Here is a 12,960-nt window from a genome sequence, read left to right on the forward strand (position 1 = left end):
GCAGTGAGTGTAACGGTTTCGCTATCTTCAAGTTTCCTTTTATTAGATAAAATTTCTTTTAAGAACTTAGCATATGAAGGCATCTGTGTAATAGCTTTTGTAAAAGGAATTGTAAGGTGGTGGAGGTACATAAGGTTCTTTGTTTTCTACGGTTTCTTTATTACACTCTTCCTTTTCCTTAGGTCTACCTTCTTCCTCAGTTGACTTTTTAGAGTTTTGGTTCTCAATCCTTGGGTCAGACGGTCCTTCTACCTCTGTTCCACTTCTTAATATAATTGCATGAGCGTGGCCTTTCGGGTTAGGTTGGGGCTGTCCAGGAAATGTACCAGTTGGGGCAGCAGTAGGCGCTTATTGTTGAGCTACTTGCGAGATTTGTGTTTCCAGCATTTTGTTATGGGTAGCCAGGGCATCTACTTTACTTTCTAGTTGTTTAATTTGTTCGCTAGTGTGTACATTCTGGTTTAAGAATTCTTTATTGGTTTGCTGTTGAGAAGCTATGTAGTTCTCCATCATGATTTCCAAATTGGATTTCCTAGGAACGTTATTGTTAGGTGTAGATGGGGTCGGCTTTTGATATCCAGGAGGTATAGCTGGGGCTTGAGCGGGAGCTTGACCTGGTGCGTATAAAGCGTTGTTACTTTTATATGAAAAATTAGGATTGTTCTTCCAGTTTGAGTTATAGCTATGCGAGTAGGGATTTCCTTGAGCATAGTTCACTTGCTCTGCTTGGATTCCTGTTAGGAGTTGACAATCTGTAGGAGTGTGACCTTGAATTCCACAGACTTCGCAATTTTGAGTTACGGCAACCACGGTGGCTGGAGGTGATACATTTAAACTTTCAATTTTCTGGGCAAGAGCATCCACTTTTGCATTAACATGATCAAGGCTACTTATCTCGTACATGCCCCCTTTTGTTTGAGGTTTTTCTACCATTGTTCGGTCGCTTCCCCATTGATAATGGTTTTGGGCTATGCTTTCGATAAGTTGATAAGCGTCAACGTAACATTTATCCATAAGCGCACCACCAGCGGCGGCGTCTACTGTTAACCTTGTGTTGTACAAGAGACCATTATAAAAGGTATGAATTACTAACCAGTCCTCTAAACCATGGTGTGGACAAAGTCTCATCATGTCTTTGTATCTTTCCCATGCTTCGAAAAGAGACTCGTTATCTTTCTGCTTAAATCCATTTATCTGGGCTCTTAACATAGTTGTTTTGCTTGGAGGTAAATATCGGGCAAGAAAGAATTTCTTCAACTCATTCCATGTGGTGACTGAGTTGGAAGGAAGAGACTGAAGCCATCTTCTAGCTTTATCTCTTAACGAGAAAGGAAAGAGACGAAGTCGAATTGCCTCAGAAGTGACACCATTAGCTTTAACTGTATCAGCGTATTGGACAAATATGGATAAATGAAGGTTTGGATCCTCGGTAGGATTTCCAGAAAATTGGTTCTGTTGCACTGCCTGCAACAGCGAAGGTTTAAGTTCGAAGTTGTTTGCTTCGATTGCGGGTGGAGCAATACTCGAATGCGGCTCAACTTGCGATGGAGCAGTGTAATCTCGAAGAGCACGAGTTGGTTCTGCCATCTCGGGTATCGGCGAAGGAAGGAGATTTTTGAGATCAGGAATTTCGATTGGAGGAAGATTGTTTGCAGCACAATACTCCCGAATTCGTCGTAAGACTCGGAGATAACGTTCAACGTTGTTGATTCGTAAGTAGTACGGTTCGCCTTGTGAGCGAGTGTGTGGCATACAAATCAACGAAAGACAAGGGAAAAATAAAAATTGCCTTAGACTCTACAGCGTAACAGAAGAGTTACGATATCGACTAAATAAAAGTCCCCGGCAACGGCGCCAAAAACTTGATCGGGACTTTATGAGTCTATTGGGGTATTAACTGCAAGTGCACAGTCTAATCGCGTAGTTTTAAAAGATATCGATCCCACAGGGACTTAATGAATCGATATACCGTTTTTCTAAGGTTACTTCGTAAAGCTAAGGCGGATGATATTTTGATGATTAGGGGGAAAAGTAAAACTAAAATTGGATATAGATTAAATATCAAATAACACGGATATCGGTATGTAGTTCGTCGTAATTAGGGAATCAAATCTTCGTTGGTTTCTTAGTTTTAAAATAAGTCTTTTCAGTAGACACTATTAATTAAAAGTCTTTTCTCAAACTCTCGCTCTGTTGAATCAAACTATGACTTTATATTAACGTACGCTCTCACTATTTAGTTAAATCTAAAATCACTTTTTGAAAACAATAGAATCTATAGAAACTCTTTTTAAGAAAATACTAACCGTTTAAACGCCCTCGTCTCAAACTCTCGCTCTGTTGATTTAGACTATATGATTAAACTTAAATGCTTAACTCTCGCCCTCACATTTAACCTTTAAACATAATTTTTGAAAATGATTAGGATTTAATTAACTTTAAAAATTTCTTTCGCCCTGATTTAACGTTAATGTTCAATTTACAATGTCCAGTTAAAAGCTCAAACTGTCGTTCTATTGATTTTAACTTCTTTATGTCTTTTACTCTCGTACAAAAACTTTGGTATTAACTCTGTAAATTGAGACCATAAAAAGAGTGACTAAATTTTGAAACAAATTTAAACCAACTAGTTTTGATTCCTTTATTCTGCTTACTTTACATACCAATATCTAAATTAATTAGCCGGACATGGAAAACACGCATAAACAATAATCATGCATAAATACAGCCATATCAAACAGACAATATGTATAAACAGCAGCACAGAGCATATGTAAATTAAAACAATAACTCAATTAATTAATGAACCTGGTAAATTACTAGAAATCCTTGTTTTGTTCCTAGCTTCGATGTTCGAACACTCCACCACAAATCGGTTGGATTTGTTCTTCACAATTCTTGAGCAGACAGGTAAATAAAACAAGGAAATAAAAATACTGTGATCTGACGTAAGGTTAGATCGAGTGAAAATTACATAATAGTTTCCGGTGTAGAAACTATTGTGAGAAAATAAATTGAATTCTTAGTAAATTAAGCTAGCAATGAAAAGAAAAGCAAAAGCAAAGGAAATAAAATGCTGAAGAAAATATATTGATGTAAAAATATTGCACGGCTTGGAGAGATACGGCGGAGAGAGGAGAGCTTCGATTGGATCCCTTGAGGTCTATTTATATTCCTCCATAAAGTAATCGTTTCCCAAAATTTCCTTCAGTATCGTTTCTAACGCGTGAACGAGTCAAGCGGAGAAATAGGGGAGAAGTGCTTCTGTTACGCGCGTCAAAGGCAGAAAAATAGGAGTGGGGGGTGTGACGTCCGTCACACCATGTGTTCCGCTCATAACACTAAGAGGGGCGTGACGCTCGTCACATGAGTGTGGCGGTCGTCACAGGCCATTTTCCTTGTAGTTGGCGTGGGCTGGGCTTTAGTGAAATGCTTTCCTACAGAATCCTCTTTTTGCACCCCTTTTCTTTCCTTTTCATAATTCTTCAAATAATGACACCTGAAATAATAATAATAGAATACCATGTAATATCGAATAATATAAAATAAATCGAATCAAATAACAATATAATTTAATTAAATCAAGTCCAAAAATGTGATATTATTTCATGTTATCAACCGTTGATCCAACGTCACGATGCTAAATCCTCAGAGTAACATCTTCCAACTTCCATCTCCGCACGACAGAAATTCTTCCTCCAATATCGCACTACTGGGGAATATCGTTGATCCAAAGTCACGATGCTAAACTCCTCAGAGTAACATCTTCCAACTTCCATCTCCGCTCGACAGAAATTCTTCCTCCAATTTCGCACTACTAGGGAATACCGTTGATCCAACGTCACGATGCTAAACTCCTCAGAGTAACATCTTCCAACTTCCATCTCTGCACGACAGAAATTCTTCCTCCAATATCGCACTACTGGGGAATACCGTTGATCCAAGGTCACGATGCTAAACTCCTCAGAGTAACATCTTCCAACTTCCATCTCCGCTCGACAGAAATTCTTCCTCCAATATCGCACTACTGGGGAATACCGTTGATCCAACGTCACGATGCTAAACTCCTCAGAGTAACATCTTCCAACTTCCATCTCCGCACGATAGAAATTCTTCCTCCAATATCGCACTACTGGGGAATACCGTTGATCCAATGTCACGATGCTAAACTCCTCAAAGTAACATCTTCCAACTTCCATCTCCACACGACAGAAATTCTTCCTCCAATATCGCACTACTGGGGAATACCGTTGATTCAGAATCACGATGCTAAACTCCTCAGAGTAACATCTTCCAACAAGAAAAACCAATTCTCAAACGGTAACCACGACTTGAGACTAGCTTATGCTTGGAATGCTGATGCATGAGTTTGAATCTTTCAATGGCATAATGCTCCATAACCATGGAAATGCTACGCAATGAATTATGCAATATGTTATGCTTTTCTAAATGATGAATGTATAAAAAGTATCCCCCTCAGGGGATGACACGAGCAACTCTGCTGAGGAACCCAATATCTCCAATCTCCAACCCTGCTTGGGATAACACCGCTGCTGGGGAAAGCAACCCTCACCGGGGATGACCTCCGCTGAACCCGATCTGCTTGGGGACTTCGCTGGGGAAACAACAACCTTCAGACTTGCTGGGAAAATAACAATCTCAACCCTGCTAGGGGAAACAACAAACTTCGGACCTGCCTGCCGAAGAAATACCGATCTCGAACCTGCTGGGGAAATATGGAATGTTTGACACGGAACACCTGTCGACTCGTCCAACACTGGCATTCACCATCTAACCAATGTCAACTTTCCACTTCTTCAGACTTTGAAGAGTATTCTTGATTTATCACCTTGTATTCTTGACTTCTCTCTACTCCGAGACAATCGATCTCCTCAGATTCGGGCCAACTCTCCAGTCCTCAGACTTTGAAGAGTCTTCTTGATTAACCCTCAAGGATCGTTGCAATTCTTTCGCCGTCTTCACCATTCTACAATCCTTTGTCCCTGATTCGACTCGAAGGATTCTTTTGTCAAAAACGCTTCACGTCACAACCTGCAAGTGAGTGAAAATCTAACAGCACCTGCAAAAGAGATCGTTAGATAAAAACGTGCCCCAGGCGCGCCAAAATTTCAACACCTGGGTCACTCTACCTTCCAAATAAGATTTCAAGTTCTCAATGCTATAAACATGCATTGGAAGGGATCTTTATGTCTCAAAATGCAAAGATTCTTATCAAAATAAACAGATGTTTTTGCAATCAAAGCGGTAATGAAAACAAAAAAAAAATTATTTGACTGAATATGCATTTTATTGATTGAAAAAGGTGGCTCGTAACTGAGCAATACACAGGAAGCAATCCCTGAAAATAGGTGATTGCGCACAAAAGGAAAATATGTCCTAATGGCAATGTGAAACTGTGATCTCATCGAGTTTCAACCCGGTTACAACCCATATGTCCTCAAGACTTTCCGTGCTTTCTGCCTTCTGAACAAGACGCTTCCGACCGATCTCTGCCGGGGATTATCTAGCAGTCATATCCACAGTGTAAACGATCATGCTAGACGTAGTTGTTCGTTTCATTCCCTCTTTTGCCTGGACCGCCCTTTCAGGTTTTCAGTCCACCGGGATACTCTTTTTTGCCCAAGCCGCCCTTGTGGGGTTTTCGACTTGCCGGGTGTACAGTTTTTTCTCTTTTTATCCCTAATTCTTGCCCGAACCTTTTTCATTTTTTTTCTGGTTCGCCGGGATGCCCATTTTTGCCTGGACTATTTTATTCTTTTAGTCCAGCGGGTCGCTTATACGATGTATTTTTTAACTGCATCCGCATTCACAGGGGATGGAAAATCCTCACCATCCATGGTCGTCAACAACAAGGCTCCGCCAGAGAAAACCTTCTTGACCACGAAGGGACCTTCATAATTAGGTGTCCACTTGCTCCGACGATCGTTCTGAGGAGGAAGGATCCTTTTCAACACCATGTCTCCCACATGATACACACGAGGTCGCACCTTTCGGTCAAAAGCACGCTTCATTCACTGCTGGTACAACTGCCCATGACAAATGGCTGCTAGTCTCTTTTCCTCAATTAGGCTTAACTCTTCATACCGAGTCCTTACCCATTCAGCCTCTTCCTATTTCAGGTCCATCAGGACTCTCAATGACGGAATCTGGACCTCAACCGGTAACACGCTTCCATCCCATACACAAGCGAGAAAGGCGTTGCCCCAGTAGATGTACGCACCGAGGTTCGATACCCATGAAATGCAAACGACAACATCTCGTGCCAATCGTTATAGGTCACTACCATTTTCTGCACAATGTTCTTAATATTCTTATTAGCCGCCTCGACCGCCCCATTCATCTTCGGACGATAAGGAGAAGAATTTTGATGCTCAATTTTGAACTCCCGACACAGTTCTGCCATTATCTTATTGATGAGATTAGAACCATTATCAGTAATGATTCTTTCGGGAACCCCATATCTGCAAATGATCTCTCTTTTGAGGAACCTGGCAACGACCTGTTTCGTCATGTTTGCATAAGACGCCGCTTCCACCCACTTGGTGAAGTAATCGATAGCCACTAATATGAACCGGTGCCCATTCGAAGCCGTAGGCTCGATCTTTCCGATCATATCAATGCCCCACATAGCAAACGGCCACGGGGACGACATCAAACTCAACGGGTTTGGAGGCACATGCACCTTGTCAGCATAAATCTGGCATTTATGACATCTCTGCGCGAAGTTGAAACACTGGGCCTCCATTGTCATCCAATAATATCCGGCCCTTAACAACTTTTTCACCATTGCATTCCCACTGGAATGGGTACTAAACGACCCCTCGTGCACCTCTTTCATCAATTGGCTCGCTTCTTTGTCATCGACACATCTAAGAAAAACCCAATCGAAATTCCGCTTGTACAAAACCCCATCCTTATTCAGATAGAATACCATGGCCAACCTCCTCAGAGTTTTCCAGTCCTTCTTAGACGCTCCCTCGGGATACTCTTGGGTTTCTAGATAGCGCTTGATGTCATAATACCACGGCTTTTCATCATCAAGCACTGTGTCGACAACAAACACATAAGCCGGTCTGTCCAACCGTCCCACCTCAACACTAGGGAATTGATTCCACCACCGCACCTTAATCAAGGCGGCCAGAGTAGCCAAAGCATCTGCCAAAGGATTTTCTTCTCGTGGCACATGGCGTAGTTCCACCTTGGTGAAAAACGTCAACAACCTCCTTGTATAATCCCGGTATGGAATTAAGTGAGATTGATGCGTATACCATTTCCTGTTAACCTGGTTCACAACCAAAGCTGAATCTCCATAAATGACAAGGTTTTTGATCTGCAAGTCAATCGCCTCTTCGATACCTAAGATACAAGCTTCGTATTCAGTCACATTGTTGGTGCATTCAAACGTTAGCCAGGCGGCAAAAGGAATGTGGGATCCTTTCGGCGTAACCAAAACAGCACCAACTCCACTACCATTCACGTTAACGGCCCCATCAAACATCAGAATCCATTCGGATTCAGGGTCAGGCCCCTCCTCCGGGATTGGTTCCTCACAATCTTTCGATTTGAGAAACATGATGTCCTCATCTGGGAACTCAAACTTCATCGGTTGATAATCCTCAAGGGGTTGCTGGGTGAGGTAATCAGACAATACACTCCCCTTAATCGCCTTCTGAGAGGTATACTGGATATCATATTCAGTCAAAATCATTTGCCATCTCGCCACCCGTCCGGTCAATGTTGGCTTCTCAAATATATACTTGATCGGATCCATCTTGGAAATCAACAAAGTGGTATGAACCAGCATATACTGTCTTAGTCGGCGAGCAGCCCATACCAAAGCACAACAAGTTTTCTCGAGCAATGAATATCTTGTTTCACAGTCGGTAAACTTTTTGCTAAGGTAGTAAATTGCATGCTCTTTTCGACCAGACTCATCATGCTGCCCCAATACACACCCCATAGACCCCTCGAGGATTGTCAAGTACAGAATTAACGGTCGTCCCTCCACAGGAGGCATCAGAATCGAAGGCTCCTACAAATATTCTTTTATCTTTTCAGATGCCGCTTGGCAATCATTATTCCACCTGACCGTTTGATCTTTTCTTAATAACTTGAATATAGGTTCCCACGTGGCTGTTAGATGAGATATGAACCGTGAAATGTAGTTCAACCTACCTAAGAAACCACGAACCTCCTTTTCTGTTCTCGGTTCAGGCATTTCTTTTATTGCTTTCACTTTAGCAGGATCAACCTCGATTCCTCTTTCGCTTACAATAAACCCCAGCAACTTACCGGATCGCACTCCAAAAGTGCACTTATTCGGATTCAACCTCAGTCTGAATTGTCTCAATCGGTCAAACAACTTGGCCAGATCTACCAGATGCCCCTCTTCTGTTTGGGACTTTTCTATCATGTCATCAACATAGCATTCAATCTCATGATGAATCATATCATGAAACAAAGTCACCATGGCTCTTTGATACGTGGCACCGGCGTTCTTGAGACCAAATGGCATCACCTTATAACAAAAAGTGCCCCATGGTGTGATGAACGTTGTTTTCTCCATATCATCTGGCGACATTTTAATTTGAGTTGTATTATCTACCAACACATCGATGTGAGGTAATGGGAAATCATCCTTCGGGCTAGCTCTGTTCAAATCCTGGTAGTCCACACACATTCTCACCTTTCCATCCTTCTTCGGCACCGACACAATATTCGCGACCCAAGGCGGATAATTAGTGACAGCTAGGAAACCAGCATCCAACTGCTTCTGTACCTCCTCATTAATTTTCATGGCCATCTCGGGTTGAGTTCTGCGCAACTTCTGCTTCACTGGAGGACAATCCGCTCTCAATGGCAACTTGTGTACAACGATATCAGTATCCAACCCTGGCATATCTTGATACGACCAGGCGAAGATATCAACATACTCTTTCAACAGTGCTACCATTTTGCTTTTGACATTCACCTCCAAAGCAACCCCCACCTTCAGTTCTTTTCTGACCTCCTCGGTACCCAAATTGACAACCTCGACTTGCTCCTCGTGCGGTTGAATCACCTTCTCCTCTTGTGTCAACAACCTGGCTAATTCCTCCGACAGTTCACAATCTTCTTCGCCTTCTTCTTCGGCATGATAGATCGGATTGTCGAAGTCATATGAGGCTGTAATAGGATTGTTATCAATAAGATCCGGAGAATGATCGCATATGCATGAATGTTGATTCATGCATTGCTTTAGAACCGGAACGAAGCAAATTGAAAGGAAGAAAACCTAACTGCAAGGCTTCGCACTTCAAGACTTACCTGTTCTCAGATTGTTGTTGATGTTCCTTGTTGAAACCGATTATTCTTAAAGTGATTGTTTTCATTATTTTATGAAAAAATAATTTTTATTCATTAATTTATTTCAAAATTATCATCATAAAAATTCAATTTTATTTAGCAGAAGTAAATAAGAGTAGAAATAATTGGATAAACGTTCAACTTTATTTAATAGAATGGTAGTCTGTAAATGACAGGACTCCATAGATTTTTACAAAGTTGAAAATGATAATTTACATGGAAAGGGGATACATTGAATACAGTGATTAATACTCTCCCTAAAAATTTCAATATCCATTGTGCTCTTGGCTTCGGTTGAGAATAAGGAATCAGAACCAAAAATCCTGCTCAAAATTGCCTCCATGATCAGGACCAACCGAATGCAGTTACTTGCCATAATCCCTAATTTTTTCCTAGGTTTCCCCAAGGTGGGGTACTCAATCTACCAGGATGAATTTTCTGTTTTATGTCTCTAATTTTTTCCTGGATCTCCCTTTTGGATTCTCAATCCACCGAGATGCTCATTTTTGCCTAAGTCAGCCTTTCGGGTTTTCAACTTAGTGAACTATTCTTTTCTTTTTAGGCGAAGTATTTCTTGACTGCATCGACATTCACAGGACGAGGGAACTCTTCACTATTCATAGTTGTAAGAATCAAAGTACCACCTGAGGAGACTCTCTTAACAAAATATGGACCTTCATAATTAGGAATCCATTTTCCCATAGCGTCAGGTTTGAAGGATAGAATCTTCTTAAGCACGAGGTCACCTTCTCTAAACACACGAGGCTTGACCTTCTTATCAAATGATTTCTTCATTATTTATTGATATAACTAACCATGACACATGGAAATCAATCTCTTCTCTTCAATAAAATTCAACTGATCATATCTAGTTTGGCACCATTCAGCTTCTGTCAACTTGGCTTCCATTAGCACATGCAGTAACGAGATCTCAACCTCTACTGGGAGCAAAACTTTCATACTATAAGTAAGAGAGAAAGGGGTTGCCCCTGTTGAAGTGCGGGCGGATGTACGATACCCATGCAAAGAAAATGGGAGCATCTTACGCCAATCTATATATGTTACAACCATCTTCTGAATGATCTTCTTGATGTTCTTATTTGTAGCTTCAACAACCCCATTCATCTTGGGTATGTAGGGAGACGAATTATGATGTGTAATCTTGAATTCTTTGCAAAGAGCTTCCACTATATTATTGTTCAAGTTTGATCCATTATCAATGATGATCTTACTTGGCACACCATACCGGCATATAATCCGATTCTTGATAACCTTACAACAACTTGCTTGGTTACATTCGCGTACAATGCCACTTCAACCCACTTTGTGAAGTAGTCAATAGCTACCAGAATGAAACGATGTCCGTTCGAAGCTTTGGGCTCAATCATACCAATCATATCAATCCCCCACATAGAGAAAGGCCATAGAGAGGAAATGACATTCAATAGTGTCGGAGGAACATGAATCTTATCTGCATAGATTTGACACTTGTGGCATTTCTTCAAAAACTTGCAACATTCAGATTCCATTGTTAGCCAATAGGAACCTGCTCTCAACATCTTCTTTTCCATAGCATGTCCATTGGAATAAGTATCAAAGGAACCTTCATGGACTTCAGTCATCAACAGGTCTGCTTCGTGTCTATCCACGCATCTGAGCAATACCATATCAGAATTTCTCTTGTAAAGCACATCACCATTCAGGTAGAAGTTACCAGCTAGTCTTCTCAAAGTTTTCTTATCTTTCAAAGATGCCCCAGGCGGGTAAATCTGACTTTGGAGGAAACATTTTATATCATAATACCATGGATTTTCATCTTTAATTTCTTCAATAGAAAACACATGATCTGGCCTATCAAGATGCATCACAGTCAAATTGGGAACTTCATTCCAAAATTTCACCACAATCATGGAAGCCAACGTTGCAAGAGCATCTGCCATCCGGTTTTCATCTCGAGGGATATGATGAAACTCAACCTTTGTAAAGAAAGTTGAAAACCTCCTCGCATAGTGTCTATATGGTATTAAACCGTGATGATTCGTCTCCCATTCACCTTTGATTTGTTTCACAACCAAAGCTGAATCTCCATAGACATCAAGATATTTTATTCTGAGATCAATGGCCTCTTCAAGCCCCATAATGCAAGCTTCATATTCAGCCATATTGTTTGTACATTTAAAAGTCAATCTAGCTGTAAGTGGATAATGAGTGCCACGAGGAGTAATAATCATTGCCCTAATGCCATTACCATATGAATTATGAACTCCATCAAATACCATGCCCCAACGGGAACCAGGTTCTGGCCCTTCTTCAAGCAATGGTTCATCACAATCTTTCATCTTCAAGTACAAAATCTCTTCGTCAGGAAAATCGTACTATACTGACTTGTAATCTTCAATCGGTTAGTGAGACAAATGGTCAGCGAAGACACTACCTTTGATAGCTTTCTGAGATTGGTATTCAATATCATACTCAGATAACAACATTTGCCAATGGGAAATCGTCCCAGTTAAAGCAGGCTTCTCAAAAATGTACTTGATTGGATCCATTTTGGATATCAACCAAGTAGTATGATTCAACATATACTGGCGCAGACGCGTAGCAGCCTAAGCCAATGCACATCATGTCTTCTCAAGCACAGAATACTGAGTCTCACAGTCGGTGAACTTCTTACTGAGGTAGTCAATTGCATACTTTTTCTTTCCAGATTCATCTTGCTGACCAAGAACACAACCCATACTCTCATCAAGCACAATCAGATACATGATCAACGAACGGTCTTCCTTCAACAGGCGGAGACAAAATCAGAGGCTCAAGCAGATATTCTTTGATACTCTCAAAATCTTTTTGGAAATCCTCGTTGCAATCACAAGACTGATCTTTCTGAAGAAGCTTGGATATAGGCGTATATGTGGTAGTCATATGCAAGATAAATCTTGAGATATAATTCAAGCGGCCGAGAAAACCTCTGACTTGCTTCTTAGTTTTGGGCGCTGGCATTTCTTGTATTGATTTGACCTTGGCAGGATCAACATCAATACCCTTCTTGCTGACACTAAAACCCAACAACATACCAGAATGAACACCAAAGGTACAATTTTCGGGATTCAAGCGGAGTTTGTACTTCCTCAAACGATGGAAAAGCTTCAACAAATGCTCAACATCTTCTTCTTCATCACTTGATTTGGCAATCATATCATCAACATAAACCTCAATCTCTTTATGCATCATATCATGAAAAAGAGTGGTCATATCTTTCTTGTATGTCGCACCGACATTCTTTAAACCGAAAGGCATCATTCTATAACAGAATGTTCCCAGGGTGTAATGAATGTGGTCTTCTCCATATCTGTAGGTGCCATTTTGGTTTGTTGTAACCGGAAAATCCGTCCATAAATGGAAAGACTTTGAATTTAGCTGTATTATCTACCAATATATCAATGTGTGACATGGGAAAAACATCTTTCGGACTAGCTTTATTCAAATCTCTATAATCAACACACATGCGGACTTTTCCATCATTCTTCGGAACATGCACAATATCGGCCACCCACTGCGGATACTCTGAGATAACAAGAAAACCAACATCAATCT

At 40.9% G+C, this 12,960-nt stretch overlaps 1 non-coding gene across 1 annotated transcript; it reads left to right on the forward strand.

Annotated features, from left to right (window-relative positions):
* Window positions 1-1,102: 1,102 nt before the first annotated feature.
* Window positions 1,103-1,209, forward strand: LOC127124108 (small nucleolar RNA R71). The gene has a single exon (XR_007803745.1). It is a non-coding gene; the product is annotated as a small nucleolar RNA R71 (small nucleolar RNA).
* Window positions 1,210-12,960: the final 11,751 nt, after the last annotated feature.

This window comes from Lathyrus oleraceus, chromosome 2 (genome assembly GCF_024323335.1).
Source record: "Lathyrus oleraceus cultivar Zhongwan6 chromosome 2, CAAS_Psat_ZW6_1.0, whole genome shotgun sequence".
Lineage (NCBI taxonomy): Eukaryota > Viridiplantae > Streptophyta > Magnoliopsida > Fabales > Fabaceae > Lathyrus > Lathyrus oleraceus.